Source organism: Mesocricetus auratus, unplaced genomic scaffold (assembly GCF_017639785.1).
Source record: "Mesocricetus auratus isolate SY011 unplaced genomic scaffold, BCM_Maur_2.0 Super-Scaffold_100691, whole genome shotgun sequence".
NCBI classification, from domain to species: Eukaryota; Metazoa; Chordata; class Mammalia; order Rodentia; family Cricetidae; genus Mesocricetus; species Mesocricetus auratus.
The window spans coordinates 49,680,770-49,695,444 of record NW_024429267.1 but is presented as its reverse complement, the minus strand read 5'-3'; the positions used below and the strand labels follow the sequence as shown (position 1 = coordinate 49,695,444).

Below are 14,675 nucleotides of genomic sequence, written 5' to 3'. Positions count from 1 at the left end.
TATTGGTGAAGAAGTTTCAAGTAATTTTTAAGTTTTCAATTAAATCCATTTACTTCTTTGGTCTGTGGCAAATGGTGTGTGTGCTCTCTTATCATCAAGTGGGTCCCCAGGGATCAAACTCGTCCATCAGACTTGCTTGCCTTTACTTGCTGAGTCATCTCAGTAGCCTATAATATCTAAAAATAATTCTTGAGCCAAGACTTTTGAGTTTCAATGAGCCCAAAGGCATTTTGGCCTTGTTAGTATACTATCCTTATGTAATAATGGCACACATTTTTGATCCTAGGCTATTGAAGGGAACTCTATTCTCCTGATTTCATTCCAGGCATAGTTACTGATTTTCATCCTTTTGTCCAAGTAGCTGTTTTTGAATGATTCCCCAGGAACCCAGTTCCAGATAACCAGTGGTGGCCTAGGGAAAGAAGGGAGGTTCATTTCCCAGCAAGTACAGGGAGGGAGAAAGGGAAGTAGAGAGGTAGGGATGAGAGAAAGACAGAGAAAGAGAGAAGAATGAGAGAAAGGCAGGGAAGAAAGGAGGAGGGAAAAGGATGAGAAAAATTAAGATGAAGGAGAGGGAAAGTGAGAGCAAATGTAGTGTTCATCCAACATTTAATGAATAACACTCTATTCTCTAAGCAACTGGAATGGTCCCTGATAGTCATATACAGAAGAGGGTAAATTAGGGCCTATTTCCCAGTGAAAATGTCACCTGCCCCTGGGGAGTAGGAACTACTTCTAGACTTTGGTATAACTGACCTTCATTATGCCTCTGTCTCCTAAGACCTGAGGTCCAACTGCCCACTGATCCCCACAAGGCTCTTTCCCACAACAGGTTTGCATACCAAGGTCACTCACTGGTGAATGGGTATCAATTGATGATAGTGCTACTGAAGGCTTTTCTCAGAGACATGGAGATGAGAGGGTTTCCTTTTCCACTGGTGAAATAACACAGCCTTTTTAATGCCTTCTCCTTTCCTTACACCAAACTTCAATGTATGCACCTGCTAGGCTATGATACAAGGACAACAGAATATGTTCCTTGCTAGGCTAAAACACGAGGACAACAAACTGTGTAACTTCTAGGCTATGACGCCAGGATGAGGGAGATGGCTTAGCATGTAAGAGCACTTACTGCTTAAGCATGAACCCAAGTTTGGGTCCTCAGCATTAGATATTAGATCATGCCTGTAACCCTAGCACTGGACAGAACTGTGGGAGTATTGAAGACCACGAGATCTCTGGTGCTTGCTATTCACCAGCATAGCAGACAGAGAAAACTCAAGTGTTCACCTCACACAGTGTCCCAGTTTCAGAAGATGAGAAGAACATGTTACCTGAAGATGGGGTCAGAGGACATTGGAAGCTTGCCCTAAGGAGACCAATTAGCTTGTGTAAAGTAGAAAGACATATTGTAAAGACAATGGCCTTTGGGAGGGATCAAGGTTCAAGCACATCTATACTGACTTGCAGGTAAAGGCTTCCTTGTGGCTGCGAGGATGGGCAGGCACCTGTTCTGCACATAACAGTAATCAGAATTATGTTTCCTTGCATCATGGAAACTTCCAGTGGATTCTGGCCAAGACGAAGCCATGAACAATGGTAGTATAATTTTGTGAAGGTTCAGCAGCTGATTTGTAGAGGAAGGACTTTGGGCAAGCCTCTGAAGCTCCCTGAATCTGATTACTATCTGTTAAACAGGAGTAATAAAAATAGAGTCCATAAATTAAGGCTTAGAGAGATGTAAAGAACCTGATTATGACACAGGAAATGAGAGACTGGGAGCTCAGTTCAGATATGTGTCTCAAATATCAACTATGTAGATTAAAGACATCGTCAAACGTGCTGGTGCCAGCATCTTGCAGTTGGGAGTATATAGCTTCTCTCCATTTAAAGTAGGCATTTTTGATACCATGTGTCATCAGGGCTCAAACAAACTCTTAGGCAGCCCCAAGCATCTTATCTAAAATGAGAAAAGCTGGCTTGCAAATTGCATGGTGGTCTTGGCCACAGTCGCGGGAACCCTTGACAATCAATCAACACAAAACCATGCTGTCACAATTGTGCAGGACAGACAGGACTGTCCTATTTATGACTACAGAATGAGCCTTCTTTACCACTTCTCTGGGAGCACAAGGCTCTGATGGCGAGCTATCTCTCCCAAATTCCTGTAGCAGTTCCTACCAAAGCCAGACTTCAAAAGCTGTTCCCCTCTTCCCTCATGAATCAATCCACAATCCTCAATTCTAGGGAGTAACAGAACCACTTGTTATCTTTAAGTATGTCACTTCACTATAAGAAAATCAGATGGATACTTAGGGGAAAAAAAAGCCTTTCAACTCAAAATTCTTAGAATAAAATTTAGTTAATAGCCTTACTAGCAAGAAAAAATGACCTTGGGTCCTCTGTTAGCTTACTTTCTGTGGTAACCTTAAGATTAACATTTATTGGTCATGTGGTAAGCCATATGAATACAGTAATTTCTAAAGCAGCTTAGCACTAAGGATTTAAACTATTCTCTTGTTTATTTCTGTGATGGAATTATTGAATTTAATTCCTAATGTGTCCATAGCACTAAAATTATGTAATATAAGATGATGATGTGATGATGGTGGTGATGGTGATGGTGGTGGTGGTGGTGATGATGGTGATGGTGATGGTGGTGATAACAACACTATCACCTTGGAATTTCCATGTGGTACTTTAAAACTGCAAAGTGTCCTTATGATACATTATTTTGCTCAGAAACTAACACATGATATGGCCTTTATAGTTGAATAAAATGGTGTACTCAATGTGTAAAATTCCAGTAATAAGATTCTAATACCCTGTTCCCATCATAACATGTACTTAAAAGTATGTAGCACTAGGACTGGGGAAATGACTCAGTGGGTAAGAAGACTTGCTGGTTAAAGACAGAAAGGTCTCTGGTGTTTGCTAGCCACAGCAGAGTACAAAAAATCACAAGTCCCTGGATCAGGGGAGGAACCTGCCACAAAGAAACAAGGCAGAAAGCAGTAGAGGAGAATGTTCAATGATGTCCTGATGTTCTCTGCACATGCACATATGAGAATACAACACACACACACACACACACACACCTATGTCAATTTTAATTGCTTCCTATAACCATGAATACGAAGGAGCCTGGAGGACTGAAAAATATCAAGTCCATAAAAAGACATATCTATCCCTGTAAGGAGCCAGACTTACAGTGAGTTTCTGAGGGCAAAAAGGGTGCTCCTGCAAAGGACCTGGGATGGTTCCCAGCACATGGCATTTACATAGCTACTCACAACTGTCTATGACTCCACGTTTGGCTTCTGTAGACACTACATACACATTGGACATCTATACACATGCAGGCAAGACACTGCTACACACACAAAAATAATAAAATACATATTTCTAAAATGAATGCACAAAGGCCCTGAAAGAATATATCACCAGGCCGGGCGGTGGTGGTGCACACTTGTAATTCCAGCACTCAGGAGGCAAAGGCAGGCAGATCTCTGTGAGTTTGAGGCCAGTCTAGTCTACAGAGTGAGTTCCTTTCCAGGAAAGGCTCAAAACAATACAAGAAAAAAAAACAGAAAAAAGAACCATCTATAGGGCAGGGGAAAGAACTTTAAATTGATAAATAAAATAAGAAAATGTAATTAAAATGTTAAAGGGATTTGACTTAAGAGGAAAGCATTTTGACAATGTAGTAATGGAAATATGAAGCTGTGTGAGAAATGAAGGGAAGAGGGAGGGGGCAAAGAGGAGGAAGAGAAGAAAATAGGGAGGAGGAATGGAAAAGGGGGTGAGGGATAGAGATGGAAGGGATCGAGGAGACAAATGAAGGTGGGGGAGAAAGGGAACGTCTAAGATGGAGAAAAAAAGGAAGGAAGAAGGAAAGGAAGGAAGAAGGAGAGAAAATTAAAGGAAGTGAGTGTCAGTGAAAAGGAAAGGGAGCAAGAGAATATGAGGCAGAAGAAACACGCGGGAAAGAAAAGAAAGGGAAGAAAGAGGAAAAGAAGAGGGAGAGAAAAGTGGGGAAGTAAAGGCAGCTGTGGAAATAAGTGGGGAAGGGAAAGAAAGAGAGGGAGAGACACACACAGAAAAGGGAGGGAGGGAGAAAGGGAGGGAGGGAGCGCATGCTCCCAGGCAGAAAGAACATGGTTAGTGATGAATGCGGTGTGGGAAGAAGCAGAGTGGGAGGCACAGATAGAAATTGGTCTGTAAATGTTTATTTGATCTTAAATTTTCATATTAAAATATGGTGGGTTACTTGATGGTGGCTGTGGAGATCTTGGAAATGCCTTTCTGGTTAAAGTTTGGGATGGAATGTACATCGAACACAGGACACAACGGAGAAGATAAGCCTGCTGTGTTATGATGAAGACAATGCTGTCAAGGGCAAGATGGGTGGAAACAGAGTGGTGGCGAGATCAGGAGAATAGGAAATGAAGATAGATTCAAGGGCCACAGGTCAAGCTGAATGACTGCAGTTAGTATCAGAGAGGGGAAGGATCAGCCATCAAATCCTTGGTATACTCAAAGTGCCTGAAAGCTGGGGTCAGTCACTGGCACTCAGAGACTTGGAAGGGCATCTCATACTTCCTTTGGAAGATTGATAGAGGAGCTAGAATACATGAGCATCCTGGATTTGAGGCTCTCTGACAGCTTTCATGGAACAGATGTTATGGCCCCATGTCTAAAAGAGGCTAGGATTTTCAGGCAATGTCCTAGAAGGAAGCAAAACCAATAAGTCACCAGAACACCTACCTTAACAGCTTTTTCACCTCTGTGAGCATGGTTCTGAGAACTTATGGAGCGAACTGTTCATTTTTGCTCTCCATTTCAAAGGCGTCCATCCATCATGCCGGAAGACATAGTAGAGTAGAACAGTTCATAGCATGGTGGGGCTGGAAACAAAATGGAGAACTCCAATGTTCAGTTAGCACTCTGGTGTTAACCCCTTCTTGTTCTGTTTGGTTCTAAGGCCCTCAGATTTTGTCAGTCTGTATTTGGAAGCAGCTTCCCCACTCAGTAAATACTCTCTGGAGATGCCCTGTCAGGCAAGTGTAGATATATTCTGCAGCAACAATATCCCACCAGATTGCCAATCTTTCAAGTTGTCAATGAAAACTAAGGTTAAAATTCACAGTGCTCTACTGGCCACAGCCCTAGGTGTTGAGAAAATGCAACAGCGAGTTGTGGAGAAACTAATGTGAATTAGACCAAACAACAGCAACAAAAGAACAAAACCAAGGGGGAGCTTGGCCACAGAGTCCCGGCAAGAGTCTGTTTCAACAAGAGAGAAAGGCCATGATCTGCCCATGAGTTTTTGCTTCAGACTTGAAAAATAATCTAAAAAGGAAGAAGATGAAGATGTGTTAGCAGAAGAAGAGAAGGAGAAGAAGAAAAGGAAAAGAGAAAGAGAAGAGACCACAGGGACCCAGCAGGTGAAAGTGCCAGCGCTTCCTATGTGATGTTGACAGTGTGAGCTGGATCCCTGGAACCGAATGGGACAGCCGGATGTGGTGGTGCTCATCTACAGATCAGTTTTCGGGAGAATCTCCAGGGACCTCACAGTTCAGAGATCCCAGGGTAGACAGCACAGCAGAAACAAAAGAGAACCTGCCTCAGTGAGGTGGAAAGAGAGAGCTGATTCCTCAAAGTTGTCCTATGACTTCCATGCAAGTGATGCGGCATGCGCTTTCCCACCTCTCCATGCACATGACACACATATACACTAACAAGATTACCAATGATGATGATAATAATGATGAATAAAAATAACAGATAAGGTGAAGAGAAAGAAAGAGGAGTGGGTGGATGAAAAGAAGAAGCAGAAGGGGGGTAAAGAAGAGGGTGACAGGAGAAGATGGTGAAGAAGAGAAGAAAAAGAACAATCATACCACAAGACAATTTCTTAGGTAGTGTCTGTGTGTGTATGTGTGTTTGTGCACATGTGGAGAGTTCAAAGAGAAGGCCATTTGTCTTCATCTATTGCTCTTCATGTTATTTTTAGAGCTCAAGTCCCTTGCTGAACCTGGACCTTGTAACCCTAGGACTTTGGTGGCTTTATTTCCCAGCTATGGTATTACAAAAGCATCAAATACACCCAGCTTTCTAAGTGAGTGGTGGAGATGGAACTCAGATCCTAATGCCTGTGGATAGAACACTTTGGAGACTACTGACGCTTCTTCCCAGCAGTCAGAGGTAGCTTCTTTCTGGGATGCTGGTGTCGAAGTGATAGACGGGCTCAGACAGAGCCAGCTTCCTAAGTAAAGTCTCAGATGCATTATCAGTAAGCTGAGAAGCCAGTATCTGCCTCCCACCTTCTTATTTACCTATTGAATTTTATATGTATGGGTGTGGTAGCTACATGTATGTCTGCACACTGTGTGTGTGGAGCCCAGAAGAGGACGTAAGATTCCTGGGACTAGATTTTCACTGAGGTGTGAGCCCACATGTGCTGGGAATCTTAGGGCCTGGGCCATCTCTCTAGACTCTCTGCCTTCCATCTTGCTGTAAAAATATTGAGATCACGGATGTGTGGTATTGTTCCTGGCTTATAATTTTTGAAATTGTAGTTCTTTAATGACAAATTCAATTATGTTTGCAAATCGAACCTTCTGGGGACTTTTCTATGGCCTTTTTAATTGATGTAGACACTGTCATGGTCTCCTCCTAACTCTTCCAGGGTGAAAGTCACTCATCTTCATAAGGTTACAAATTTATTTTGAATTTTATCTATGTTTGATGCTCTTTACCTTCTATGTTTGAAATTAGTTTTGTATGTTCTTAAAATACCCCATATTATGTGAAGTATTTCAAAGATGGCCACAGGGAACCAAGTTCAAACAGAAATGCTATACTCAAAGCTGTAACATATGCTGACACACATAGATAGCCTAAATAACCTAAAAATATGGGACATTTTTAGGGAGAGTATCTGGGGGAAGCTTCTTTTTTTAAAAATCCCTAAAATTGGGCTGCTCGTTTTGTTTTGAGCAGAAAGAAAATCCTGTGGGTTGATTTTAGTTACACTAGCCTTAATAGGAAAAAGGAGAGAGTGTATGTACATGTTTTTTTTCTAGAGCAACATATCCTTTATTTTAGGCAGAAGAAAAGACTATTTAAAGCTGTTCTTGTTCCCAGCTTATGTGAAATGGGATGAAGGCTCGCTCCATCCTGGAGGATGTCATACTGCTCACAGCATTTGAAGTGTAAAAGCTATTTCTATGAATTTTTTTCTACTTTTACTCCTGATCTTGCTGTTTATGGGACATTGGATTTTGAAAGTCCAGATTGCTTTTTTTTTGTTTGTTTGTTTGTTCAGCATCTCACAAAGCTGCCTAAAACTCATGGCAGTCTACATGTGTTTGTATACCAAGTACTGAGATTAGAGGACTGTACCACCACGCCTAGCAGGCTTTGGCATTTTAAAGTTTCATTCATGCCAAATGCTGATCCTGAGTTCCTTTGCCATAGCCTGCAAACTTGCCCTGTATATATTCCATAGCTCTGAAGCAGCGGGGTAGATTTACTCAGATGGGGCAGAAGCAATTTGCAGCCCTCAGATTCGGTATGGTCATGGTCTCTGAAGATAACTTCCAGGCATCTAGGTCAGCACAGAAACATCAGGCTATTAAAGGTCTTCTTTGCCATTTTAATAGCCTGTACTCTCCAGGGCACATCTTCCCATGAGTTTCTGCAGCTTCTTGTCAGCAAATAGGAAGCACAAACCGTTGACTTTGGTTCTACTGTATGCACTAGGCATTAGCTCATTACAAATAATACCCACTGTGGTATTACTCGTTAACAAATATAGGAGCTGGGCCTGCAACCAGAGGTAGAGAAATCAGGCAGCATGTGTAGGTCCCTCAGTTCCATCTATGACACCACAACCAGAAATGGCTTAACAAATAAACAGCAGTGCCTCTATTATTTTGTGTTATGAATTATTCTTAAAGTGTAAATCTGAGGTTCCTAATAGTAATAAAATGTTCCAAGGCAATTTTATCGCAGGAGACATAAAATCAGACTAATCTCATTCTTTGTATCATTGTTTTTAGGGCTTTTCTTGTTTTTAAAGACAGGATCTATTGTACTGTTCACGTTGTTCTTGAATTCTACATTCCCCTGCCTCAGCCTCATAAAGTGTGGAATCACAGGGGTGAAGCACCATGCCTGTTTGTCTAATCCCATGCTTTTAAAGTTATATTTATTTATTTAGTGTGCATATGGGAGTGTGTTGGCACATGAACTTACATATGTACCCTGGGTGGGGTCTTGCATGCCACAGTATGTATGTAAAGGTCAGAGGACAACTTCTAGTAATTGATTCTTTCCTTCTACCATTTGAGTCCCAAGGATCAAACTCAGAGAGTCATCCTCGGCAGAAAGTACCTTTCCTCGCTGAGCCATCTAACTGGCCCTCTAATCTCCTTCTTTATTTCTTTTACCTGAATATCTTTAAAGTCTACTGTGTGTTGGCATTGTCCCTGAACAGAATGTACAAAGCTGAAAGAGAAGAGAAGTTCTTCAGTCAACATCTGGTGTAATGGAGAAAATGTAAAATGCAGACAATTCAAGACTATAGTCTAGAGTTATGTCAGTATTTATATTCATAATCAGTATTGCAGGGGAGGTCTGAAAGGGAAAACCATAGGCCCTAATCAAGACCTGGTGGCCTCTATGAAAAAGGTACAGCCAACTGCAGGCAGATAGGACTTGGTGAACTGCTTCTACATCCTGCCATTTGATACTACAATATTGCTGGAAACTTAGAATGGGGTCTGAGAAGAATAAAGAAGCTTCCAATTTAAAGATAAAGAAGTTCACTGTTCCTTGGTTCTTGTAAAGACATCTTTAACACCAACTATGCAGGACACATCCTGTTGCTGGCTCTATAACAAAGAAAAGCAGGCAAATTTGTGTGTTTGTTTGTGTGTGTGTGTGCATTTGTGTGTGCCTGCATTTGTGCATGTGTGTGTGCATGTGCCTGTGTGTTGGGGAAGTCCTGTGTATATGTAAATTAAGCACTGTTGGCCAATAGGGAAGCAAGATAGGTGGGACTAGGAGTCGAGGAGGACTCTGGGTAGGAGAAACACAAGGAGTCACGATGTAGCCCGCCAGAGAAGTAAATGTGTGGAACTCTTCTCTGGTAAGAGAAATACTTAGATTAACAATTATGGGATAAATACTTAAGTCAGAACTAGCCAGTAAGAAACAAGCAAGGCCAACAGCTTCATAATTAATACAGAGTCTTGTGTGTTATTTGGGGACTACAACGCAGCAGAGCCCAGGCAATTGGTGGGGAAAAATCAAGCTGCTGGCAAGGAAAAGGCTTCTCTTTACACCTGTGTGTGTACATATGCATGTGTGTGTACATATGCGTGTGTGTGTGTGTGTGTGTGTGTGTGTGTGTGTGTATCTTGGAAGACTTTCTTTATTGATTACCACCTGAATTTTTGAGATGGAGTCTCTCACTGGGACAGTGAACTCCTGGGGTCTGCCTGCTTCTCCCCTTGGTGCTTGGGTTAGAGAAGCCCAGTATTTAATGTAGGTGTCTGGAACCTGAACTCAGGTCCTCATGCTTCTTTTGTAAGCACTCCTCCAGTGTGTCACACCAACTGCATAGTCTCCCAAGCAACTCTTATTTTGAAAAAATGAAAATTGTTTTGTTAAACATTTAAAACCCTCTGAACTGAGACTCTGTTTTATTCCTTGTTCTACATGTACACAGTTTAGGAATCTGATTTCACAGCCACAGGCTACTTCATGTTCCACAGGCTCCTTCAGAATGTGATTGCTTTGCCTTCTCTAGAAAGTGCTTCTGGATTCTGAAGTTAGAATCCTTCTGGAAGCCCACATAACTCTCCCTAGTGTCAACTGAACATACTGACACTTGTTTGGGAGTGGTTGATTCCACAAATTGACCTATCCCTTGAGTTATACACCATACTGCTTCACATTTCCATTCTCATTACTGCCATAGTAAACTGGGTCTTGTGATTGCTGGCAGTTGAATGAATTCCACAAGGAAGCAGTTGGCTGGGCAGTGGCTACATACAGCTTACAGGTTAAGGCATTGGCTGTAAGGAGCTACAGTTTGGAGAACAGAATGTCTTTCTTTGTGTCCAGGTCCTGACATGTACTTCGTACCACACCACATGAAGGAAGGTGTCTACACTGGCTTCTGTACATTTAAGGGTGAGGGTTAGCTACTGGACATATAATTTCCAGTTAGGCAATCTCTGTTATGCAAATAAGGGTATTGTAAATCAGGCCAGTCCTGATTGATCAAAATTCAATGTGGTCAAAGGCTGGGGTCATACTGCATGGGCCAGTAGCTCTGTGGTGCCAGGTCAGAGCAATTTGGAGTTTAATTGACTTGATGCATGCAGATTTAAGGTGAGTGTGAGAAGGATGTTGTCTCATGGGATCACCTGGTGCAATAGAGGAGGGCTGTGGGTCTCACACATCTCTACTTAGGTCCAGATGCTATTTAGTCCAATCTTGTTCTTTTAGGCACCCTACGATGAGGATTCCTGTCTGTAATGTGAATGCTGGACTAGTTATGTCTCCTGTGGCTGTGATGAATACCCAGACAAGATTTATTTTAGGAACATGTTTGTTTTGACTCACAGTGTGAGGCTACACTACACCATGGCTGGAAGGTCACAGCAAGCTTTGGGTGAGGTCACATTGTGTCAGCGGTCAGGAAGCAGAGGGATTCAATGTTGGTGCTGGGCTCACTGTCTCTTTTTCATTCAGTAAAGGTCCCCAGCTTCTGGAACCCACAGGGTAGTAGGCTTTCTTGGATGGCCAGCCCCCAAATAATGACACAGAGATTTATTATTAATTATGCAATGCTCAGCCTTAGCTTAGGCTTGTTTCTAGTCAGCTTTTTAAACTTAAATGAACTCAGTTCTGTTAATCTATGTGCTACCCTGAGGCTTGTTTACCTCATCTACTTACTGTCCATACTACTTTCCTGCTTCCTACATGTCTGGTGGGTTGGTCCCTGCTAGCTGGTCTCTGTTTGGCTGGTCTCTGTCTGGCTGCCTCTGTCTGGCTGGTCTCTGTCTGGCTGCCTCTGTCTGGCTGGTCTCTGTCTGGCTGTCTCTGTCTGGCTGGTCTCTGTCTGGCTGTTTGTCTGACTCCCCTTTTCATGTGCCCACTAGCAGCACCTATCCCTACTCTACCTAGCTATTAGCCATTCTGCTTTTTATTAGACCAATCAGGTGCCTTAGACAGGCAAGGTGAAATAGCAATGTATCCTTACATAATTAAACAGATTCAGCATAAACAACACAGCACATCTTTACATAGTTAAACATATATTCTATCCCACAACACCACAGTTAAGGGGGATGTTCCCACCTCACTTAACCTATTGCGGTTACTCCTTCACATATTCTCCCAGCAGCTTGTCTCTAGATCTTTCTAGATATTGTCAAGTTGATAATAAATATTTACCATCATAGATGCCGCCATATTTCTTTTAGAACCCTAGGCCCCCAGGGAGAACAAATAAAGTGATAGGCTGGTTCATTAATTAATGTCCACCATTATCTTCCAATAGGATGCATGCGTTGCTTAGAGCTACTTGGAATCCAGTTAAGGAAACTAGGAGGATGGAACGTACTTATTATCAGTCTTTTCAACATACTATATACATGTCTGTGTGATGTCAGTATGTTTTAAAAGAGAAAGATGCTAAGCTACTTAGCAAATTTATCAGATAAAGATATCTCGCTATTCACAGAGGCTGGTTGTACAGCATTGTTAACATCTCAAAATTAATGATATTAGTGGCACTGTTTTTACTAGATTTTTTATGATTGTTATTGCTATGTCCAGAGATAATTACAATATAAAAAGACTATTAAGATAAAAAATAATGTGAAATCTCTCTGTAAATATTAAATTACCTATTCCAGGTCCCTGTGACGACATCAAGGGACTACAAGCAGGGAGCTCCCAAGTGTCCTGGGGACTTCTGTGTAGCTCAGTTCCCACTACTGACCTGGACTGCTTGGATTACTGTCACCCCACTCATGTACTTGTTCATCCATCTGGACCTCCCATCATTCCTCATGTAGACGTGGAACGTTCCTTGACCTCTGCAGCCTACATGGTTCCACACCTGGCTTCTACACTCCAGCTATGCCCCAAGGCTGACTCAAACCTGACCCTCAAGCTTGACTCTTCAGCAATAATTCCAGTAGATCTCCAACAAGGTTCATTATCTAAGTACCACTGAGCCTTTATTGATTACATATCAGCCTTCTGCTTGCCTTCAGTAAAACCTCTTTGGTAATCCTTGAATTCTGTTTCCACCTCTTTAATCCTTTGTAGCCATTACGGAACATATATACTCAGAGAGATTACTGTGTTATCTGTTATCTGAATGTAGTATTCATAGTTAAAATTGGAATAAAAGCATCATTGTTTGCTTTGGTTGCCTATCAAGGGAAATAAATGAGTAGTTGACAAGTTGAGGTCAATGAAACCAATAGCTTGTAAATTATTGTAATTTTTGTATCATGGAAAGATACAACCTTTGCATCTACATTTATGAAATGCTCACTGATGACATCTGCACATGTTTCAAATTAACCAAGTATAGCAAGATCTGTAAGACTGTACATCACTGGTATCCTTCTATATCACCCTCTACTTCTCCTTAGTAGTAGCTGCATTTACTTTTGGGAACAAACAACATAAAACCTCACTTAGATTTCTCCACCAGCTCCTAGATGTTGGTTCAGTATCTCCATGTCAATGTTGCATATCTAATATCTCTACTTTATAAGGAAAAGCATTAGTATCTGTTTTCTGTTGAAAAAGTTAGTTTCTGGGATTAGATTTGAGGATTTTGTAGATAAGTGATTTTTAAATTTTGAGTACTCCTGGGAATGTTACAGCAGCTTTAGTTTTCATGCATTTCTATCTGAACAAGTCATATGCTTTGGGGCCCCAAAACATCATATGTTTGGTGACAACTGAGAGCAGCAAGGAAAATCTGTAATCTTAGGATGAGAATTTCTTCCCTAAAGATACAATGTCTGCCTCCTCATAAGTTCTCAATGACAAACCCAAGTATGAGTCCACCAAAATCACCTTGGGGAAAATAAACATTTTTATAAGGTTTACCTGTGTGGAATGGGGGAGGTATTACTGGCAAGAATTTGGGTGACACAAGGTACTGACATTGGGAGGTCTTCATCCAGCATGGTTTTGATTTCCCCAGAGCTGGCTACATGGATCCCTTCTTGAATCAGCCTCCTCAGCCGATATATTACGGCACCTACCCAAACTCAGGAGCCATACACAATTAGGGCAGAATTACACACAAATGGCATGAAGGATATCTCAGCTGTCAGTGTTGGTTTAATGGCCCTCTGTAGATCCTCTTTCTACAGGATCTCTCTACTGACTCTTCCATGAAGACAACTGACCCAAAAAGATGGTTGCTGTTATGCTCAGAGGACTAAGGGACAAGCCTTCTTTTGTGTTCAGACATGAGCCAACTCACAGGTTCAGTGTATATCTGTGCATCTTTAAGACTTTTTTAACTTCCTTTTGTCAGTACTAGCAATGGAGGGAAATGGTAAAATCTTAATTCTTGGTTGACATTGACTCACAAAACAGAGGGAAGGGGCTTCAGTATTCCAGTCCTTTAGGTGCCTGATGAGCTAAGTTCTTTGAATTTTGTGAGTCAGACTCGTGCCTTCCTTTTCTCAGTGACCATGGAAACCCGAGGCCTGCTCATGCTGTGTGTATGCCGTGGTAAACGCCCGTTAGGAGCAGGGAGACGTGAAAGCAGGACTTTGATGTGGGCCTGACAATGAGTTCAAAGGAGGCAGAAATGTGCCATTGAAATCCTGGACTTTTTTTTCTGAGATTGGAACCAAAGTGATTCGGGTGAAGAGCATTCTAGGTCACAAACGCCTCTCGCACCTTTCCAGTGATGTAGGACAAAGTTCGCAGGACGAATGCACAGAGACCACTTGTGAGTGAATGTACCTCATGTATTTGCATGTATGTGCCTGTTCACCTGTGCATCTGAACACATACACTCTCACCCCAGTTGCAGGCATCATGGGAAAGTCACAAAAGTCTAGAAATAGCTAGTCAAGTCGCAGCCACAGTTACAAGCAGAAACAGATAAATGCAATTCTACTTACTGCTCAGCTAGCTTTCTCTACTCTGTAAAACCCAGAGCCCCCAGCTCTGTTCACTTTCAGGTTGAGTCTTCTCACATCAATTAAGGTAATCAATATAATCCAGGGAATCTGGCCTCTGAGGGCAACCGCACTTATGTGTGTACCTGTACACAGATGTACATACACATCATTTTAAAGAATTATGTAATTTTTTAAAGATGTAGGTTGGGCCAGCATCCAGAGAGACTCCATTTAGTAGCTGATGGAAACAGATGCAGAGGCCCACAGCCAAGCCCTGGGCAGAGCTCAAGGAACCATGTTGAAGAGAGGGAGGAAGGATTGTACAAGCCAGGGGTGTTGAGGGTATCACAAGGGAACCCACACAGAAATATTTAACCGGGGGTCACAGGAGCTCACAGAGTCTGGACCAACAGGTGCCAGACTGCATGGGGCCAACATAGGCCCTGTTCATATGTGTGACAGTTGCGTAGCTTGGCGTACTTGGGG

The 14,675-nt window shown here is 42.1% G+C and overlaps 1 long non-coding RNA gene across 2 annotated transcripts in view; it reads right to left on the bottom strand.

The window, feature by feature from the left end:
- Positions 1-14,675, bottom strand: part of LOC121137673 — a 42,530-nt gene that overhangs the window by 25,879 nt on the left and 1,976 nt on the right. For both annotated transcript variants that reach the window (XR_005874979.1, XR_005874980.1), the window contains exon 2: positions 4,768-4,907. This is a non-coding gene — a long non-coding RNA (uncharacterized LOC121137673). The remainder of the gene's footprint in view (positions 1-4,767; positions 4,908-14,675) is intronic.